The sequence below is a fragment of the Erythrolamprus reginae genome, chromosome 4, assembly GCF_031021105.1.
Source record: "Erythrolamprus reginae isolate rEryReg1 chromosome 4, rEryReg1.hap1, whole genome shotgun sequence".
NCBI classification, from domain to species: Eukaryota; Metazoa; Chordata; class Lepidosauria; order Squamata; family Dipsadidae; genus Erythrolamprus; species Erythrolamprus reginae.
This window is the reverse complement of record NC_091953.1, coordinates 116,888,289-116,894,808: the sequence shown is the minus strand read 5'-3', so window position 1 is coordinate 116,894,808 and position 6,520 is coordinate 116,888,289. Positions and strand designations below refer to the sequence as shown.

At 51.2% G+C, this 6,520-nt stretch overlaps 1 long non-coding RNA gene across 1 annotated transcript; it reads left to right on the top strand.

Moving 5' to 3' along the window:
* The first annotated feature begins 2,767 nt into the window (after positions 1–2,767).
* Positions 2,768–5,766, top strand: LOC139167388 (uncharacterized). Its single transcript, XR_011559121.1, has 3 exons — positions 2,768–2,861; positions 3,804–4,113; positions 4,754–5,766. It is a non-coding gene; the product is annotated as an uncharacterized lncRNA (long non-coding RNA).
* Positions 5,767–6,520: the final 754 nt, after the last annotated feature.

Here is a 6,520-nt window from a genome sequence, read left to right as displayed (position 1 = left end):
GGCCTGGCAAAGGCCTTTAAATTTCAACTTTGCTCATCAAAGACAGGGGAGGTTGTGCATAAAAGTAGAATTTGCCTGGTTATATCATAATATAAAGCCAAATAGATTCATCAGATTTAAATGACTGAAGCCCAATGAACAAACGGAAACATTAAACCAAATTCACAACAGCCACTTTGTTTAGAATATTATGATTCTTTCTTTGTGTCCCCCTCCCCCCTTTTGACGAAACCGGCGAATCCTGGATGTCATTTCCTTTGGCGCACCGGTCTGGAACCTTAAAAAAAAATTTCGGAATTTAAAACCGGCCAGTTTATTCTCGCACGACTAAGTTTTAACGCTCCCGCGTTTGTCCTCCATCGAAAAGCGCGGCGTTTTAAACGGGAGAGGGGGGGGGGGGGAGAGAAGAAACACTCTTTCCAAGAGGGACATCCCCCAAAATTGCGCGTTAAAGGTCCGCTCGAGAGCCTTGCTTCTTGTTCGCCTTTTTTCAAACGTTGACAGTGCTAAAACCGCTGCTCGCCGCTTGAACAGCTTTCACGTGTTTTGGAAACACTTCGCCTCCCTGCACAATTAAAGCGAGAGGGGGGGGGGAGAGGCGACAGATAAGGGGGGGGGGGGCTTTCTTTCCAGCCGGTGGCGGGGATTGCAATCCTTGCCCGCCCGAAGGCACCGCGCGGGGAACGCGAGCGCTCGCGCATCTTTGCAATGGAGCCCCACGGTCCGGTACTACTAGGCGCCGTCTGTTTTACGCGTCGCTATTGCAAACCAAACCAAAGTCAAATTAACAATAGCTTCGGCTTCCTTCTTGCAACGGGTACCGATCTGCAAAAAAAAACCCCTTTCAATAGGGAAGTTGAAGCGATTGGAGACGGGGGAAGGGGGCTTTCTTCGACGGGGATGGAGGAGAAGAGTGGTGCAAAAGCGGAGGGATGGGGAGGAAAGGCGCCTTTTATTTTTGCGCGCTCGGCTCCTCTTTGTACGGCTCGCACTTTGCACGCGATCTCAAGCCAAGGTAGCAAGAAAGGGCTGCGAGCTTTGGAGGGGAGGGGGAGAGGGAGGAAGGCAAGCGGCAAATCCATGCAAAGCAGGCGAGGGGGCTGCGGGAGCGGCCAGCTCAAGGAGGGGAGGAGGAGGGGGCGCGCACCAAGGCTCCTCCTCATCCCCTGGCGAATCTAACAAAAACAACCCGCCGCCAGCGAATGAGCCGCTAACGGGAGTGAGCAAACACAACAGGAAGGGGGGGAGAGTGGGGAGGGGGGAAAAAGAGGGGCGGGATATCAAAAGAGCCACCCCGGTCATCCCCCTCCCCACTCTTCTCCTTCCATCCCCCCCTCCCTTCTCCCAGGAGCGACTGCAAAGCCTCGCTTGGATGGCCGGGCGCGAGAGTAGCGCGCGAGGAAGTTGCCGCTTCGGAGAAGCGCAGCCGGTCGAGTCCTCTTGGTTCTAAGAGCTTCCCCCTTTTTTTGAGGGGGGGTTGCCGATGGAAACTTTGGTTTGGCCGCTGGATGCTCACGTCGGGAGGCAAGCGGAGGAGGGTTGAAGCCTCAGCCCGGGCGGAGAAAGGCTGCTGCGTCCCCTTCGGTGGTAAGTGAGAGCAACGTTTGGCGATTCCTGCGGTCCGAGGAGGGAGGGGGGGGTTTGGGGGGCGCTTCCGTCGGGGACACGTGCGCGGGAGTTCTCCCCCCCTCCCGTCGGGCGGTTTGGCGGGGAGGGGGCAAACTTCTCTCCGACCGGTGTTTTTTTGTGTATGTGGGTTACGTTTGTACAGCCGGTTTCTTCGGGAAACTCTTTCCCTGAGAGAAAGGAATCCATTGCAGTGGTTCGGGGGCTTTTTGCCCGACGCCAGGCTCCTTTCTCCGGCGTGAGGAGAAAAAAGAAAGAAAAAAAACCCCTTTCCTCACGCTTTCCTCCGGGAAACCGGAGACACTACAGGGCCGTTCACCCGTAGAGGGGAGGTGGGAAGCGAGAGAAGGGGAGACCCCACTCGCGAGGCTGCGTCGCAGCCGGCGCTTTTCGTCGAGGCAGCGCGAGGGCGGCCTCGAGGCCGAGCTCTCTCCCAAAAGCCACGCCCACTTTCCTCCCTTCAACCCCCCCGTCCGGGAGAATCCCCCTCGAGCCAAGCCAAGAGATACGCCGTCGACGCGCCAAGGGGGGAATGAACCAGTCTCCCGCCGCGCGTGGGAGAAGCAACGTAAAGAGAGTAGCAGTAGTAAGGGGCGGGGCCTCGCCGTTTGGCGCGGGGGGCGGGGCCGCTTCCCGATTGGCCGGCGCGGCCTCGAAAGCACTTTGTTTTCTATGCTAATGAGGGCGGGGCAGAGAGGAGTGTGGATATTTACGTGGAGGCGGGAGCCGCCGCCCTTTTCTTTTTTTTTATCCACATGGGGTTTTTTTCTTCCCCCTCCCTCCTCCTCTTGTGATGCCGCCGCCATCATCCTCGCCGCCGCGGTCTCCTCCCCCTCCCTTTTTTGCTTCCCGCCCCTTCCGTGCTTTCTAAGAAGAAGCGGGAGAAGGGGGTGGGGCAGGCGACGGTCGCGGCGGTTGGCTGCGGGGTGAGTTACGGGCTCTTTGCCGACCTCGGCGGGCTTGGTGGCAGGAGCGGGTCGAAGCTTGCCCGGGAAAGAGTATTGTTGGGGGGGGGGGGGGGGTTGGTCGGGCGCATGGCCGGTGAGGGAGTCCGTCCGTCCCTCGGTGCGCGCGCGCGCAAACGGCGGCGACGGCGCCTCCCGCGCGACGAGGAGTCGGCCACGCGCGCGGGGGCGGGCGGGGCCGGAATGAGGGAGATTTGAAAAGGCCGCTCGGCGGCAACCGCCGCCTCCTCCCCGGTCGGGCTTGGGAAAGAAGGCGGCCGAGGGGCCGAGGTAAGTCCACCGCGCTGTGACGGGGTTGGCGGCCTGGCCTTTCCGACTTGCCTCCCTCAGAACAAAAGCGGCGCTGGCTGGCGGGCGGGCACATGGGGCGAGCGAGCTTTTTCCCCCACGCGGGCAAAGGGAAGCGGGCCAGAGGGGGGCGGAAGGTTTGCGGCCCGAGCCGCGTTGAGAGAAGCGGACCGTGGAAAGAGAAAGCGGGAGGTCATCCGGCCCTCTCCGCGTGGGCTTTTGTTCTGGGAGGGGCGGGGGCGGTCTCGCTTCCCTGGGCCCGCCGGGCCGAGCACCGCACTCTTTTCACCGCCTCCTTTCCCAGGCCCGCTCCCGGCCTTTCCGATGCCTGGTGCCGAACCGCACCCGGGAGTCGGAGCTCCGAAGAGAAAGTGCGAAGTCGCCGGCGGTTTGCGGGGCCGCGGCGGCGGCGGCGCCATGTTGACGAGGGGGGCGGGGCCGGGACATGGCGGCGGCTGCGCGTGCTGAGGCCGATTGTTCCTCACTAGGCCTCGGCCATGTGGGAGCCGCCGGTGCCCGGGCGGCAGTCAGCGGACGAGAATGGGGCGAAGTGGGGAGGCCTTCCCCGGTTGAGGGAAGACGCGTGTGTGGGGTCCGGGCCTGAGGAGGACGCGAAAAGGAAGTACAAGCCCGGGCCTTGGAACGGCGGGGGTGGAGGGAAAGGCAGCGGGGCGAGGAAAGCGAAGTGCGCTGCGCTGGTTTGCCGTGCTCCTGACCTGCCGCCGCAGCGCCCCCTGGCGCCCATGCCGGCCTTCGGGTCCGGCGCGCAGCACGTGCTGCTCCGGAGAAGCCGCGAGCCCGGCTCGGGGGGCGCCATTGTGTTTTCCCGGCTGCTTCCCGCCAGCGGTTCCCCGTTAGCCGGTCGTTTGCTCGGGGCCGCCCCGCGGGCGAATAACTTAACTTTCTTGTTTGTCTTGCCGTTAGGTGCGGCGCCTTCGAAGTTGAAAGGCGGAGAGAAGACGGGGCGGAGGAGAAAGAAAGAAACCCCGGTTTCCTCCCTCTCCGCGCTAGAGGCTGTTACAAAAGGTCGCCTGGTTTTATCATCTCTACGGCAGCGGAGCGAACAGGACTCGGATGTTTTCGCCCTGCAAGCTCAAGCAACGGAGGTGGAACGCAGGAGTAAGTTTCACAGCATGTTTTCTGGCATTAACTTGGCTGAAGAGAACTCGGGAGTTGTTCGCCTTGAGGAAAATGTCACTTGGAAGGCAGCATCGGTACAAAAAGAAATAAAAATGTAATATATAAGGGGGACCTCTGCTCTTTCTTTGCCTGTTAGTCACTAGCCCAAACTTTTAAATCTAAATGTGCCTGAAACTGCTTTCATTTTTACTTTGAAAGTATTAAATATTGCATTCATGAACTGGACATCTTTTAATTGATTAAATGTGAAATCTTTCAGTATTCATGGGAAAGAATTGCTTATCTAGAAGCAACAGGTGTTGATAAATGTTCAGTTACATGTGATACTATTGTTGAGAATAGAGTAAAGTAACTTACAAAAGGCTGGTGGAAAGGTACTGTGTAAGTGTGTACTGGCTTAGGCCAGACCTATAAACGTTAATTTTAAAAAAATTCAAAATGCAGTATTGAACATTGGTTTATAAATAGAATTTGATAAAGGATGTATGTTCATTTTGGTCTATAACTTTGATCATTTATTTTAATGAAACAGTATGGTTAAAACTTTTTAAGTTTGACCATGTAATAGATATCCAGTTCAATGAATTATTCAAGCTCTGCTAGTTAGATCTATAAAATGTTTTGATACCTCTGCTGAAGAAGTTAGTTTTTTTTTTACAATAAGTGATGTGTTTTATGTATATCTATTTGCTTCTACTGAAAATTAATGGAAACTTTGATTTTCTTTTTGTCAGGTGAAAAAATGTTTGAAATAAGAAGATCCTGGTCATGTTAGAATAATGTCAAAGTGCTTACAGTGCAGGTAGTGATTTATAGAACCTACTGCAGTGAAGGCACTTGTAGCATTATGCTGGCAAGCGATTCAAAGCATTTCAGAATTTACTCCACAGTGGCTACCACACAATAACTGCTTTTTGTTCTAAGGTGCATCTAGTGCAGATAGTGAAATAGATTAGCATCTACTGCCCTAAGTGCTCCTTCTGGCATAAAAAGTTGTATTTTCTTCCAGTCACTTAACACAAAATAAAATTTAATAGTGTCTTGCAGTCTTCTGTTAGTTTTGCATAGTTGCACTACAGGAAGAATGTAGTTGTGCAAATCTATGCAAAACTGATTGTGGCCTGTTATTATCTTCATGTCTACATTGTGAGTTAATTTAGGCTATCCTCCACAGTACAAGTGATCCTAAACAGCTCCTGTAGCACTAAAGTGCTTATAGTGCAGGTAGTGTTTCATAATCTACTGCATTAGGAGCACTTGAAGTACTACTAGCTAAAAAACTTCAAATCTATCCTGGTTTTCCCTGTTTCTCCTTTTAATGGCTGTTGAACACTGTTCTCTGGTTAGTTTTGCAGGTTTGCATCCAGCTGTATGATACTCTGCTGTGCAAATCCATGCAAAACTGACTGTGGCAGTGAAAAGGCAAGAAAGTATACTAAGTTGTACCCCTTTCTACACAGGTTGGGATCAGTTGCAATGCTGTATTAAATCTGTGGTATTGCACTTGTCCCGGCCTGTTGAGGTTGGTGGGGCAAGAATCTGCAGCAACTTAAGGCCCCTTCTCAATTTGGGAGCAGCAGTTGCACTGGTGTGGTGATCAATATTTTTGCATCTAAAATAATTTTGATTAAATGGCGTCATACTGTAAGTATTTTTTCTTCCACTGTTGGCAAAATGAGCTTTAAACAGAGCAACCATGTATAACTTAGTATTTTCAATAAATCACAAGCTTTAATATTAATAAAAAGATTGTGTTTTGTGATTTTCTGAAATTAAGGGAATGTGTGAATTGCCCCCAAAAGTAGTTGAAGTAATCTACCAAACTGTTTTTCTAGGTCCAGCACAGCATTCTCACCCACATTATCCTTGTAACATTTAAACATTGTCAATAATGCCATCTTTTCAGGTCCTTTAAAAATAAAGTGTAAGATGGAAATTAGCATCTCAGTATATTAATACATAGTGTTAAGACTCCTTATTCTGTGATACATGAAAATTAGAAATCTTACACTAGGAAAATACTCATCTGAGGAAAATACTGAGGAAAAATTAATTATTAAATTAGAAGGTCACACAACTCCATAAAGATGCTCAGTGATAATGGATATAAGAACTATAAAACTAAAAAGTACTGTACCTTCATAATTACTGACCTAATCCAAAAAAATTTGGATTCACTTTTGAAACCTGGAAGAACATCCAGCCTAACCCGACCTGGGAGAAAAGCTAGATTTTCAGAAATAGCAAACGAACCACATGGATGTTGATGGGGTAATACAAGAGAACATATACTTCTTATGGGTCCTGTCAGATTGCTGGAGGTTCTTTGAGTTAATTATCCTAATATGAATGGACATGGAGTGTAAATTTAATTCCACAAAAGAAAGTAATGCCTTTTAAAAACATTTCCCACGTCCAAAATAATAGCGAAATTCTATGGAAGCTTTTTATTAATTCTAAATGAAATTTTGTGAGAGATGGGTTAATACTTCAGATTTAAT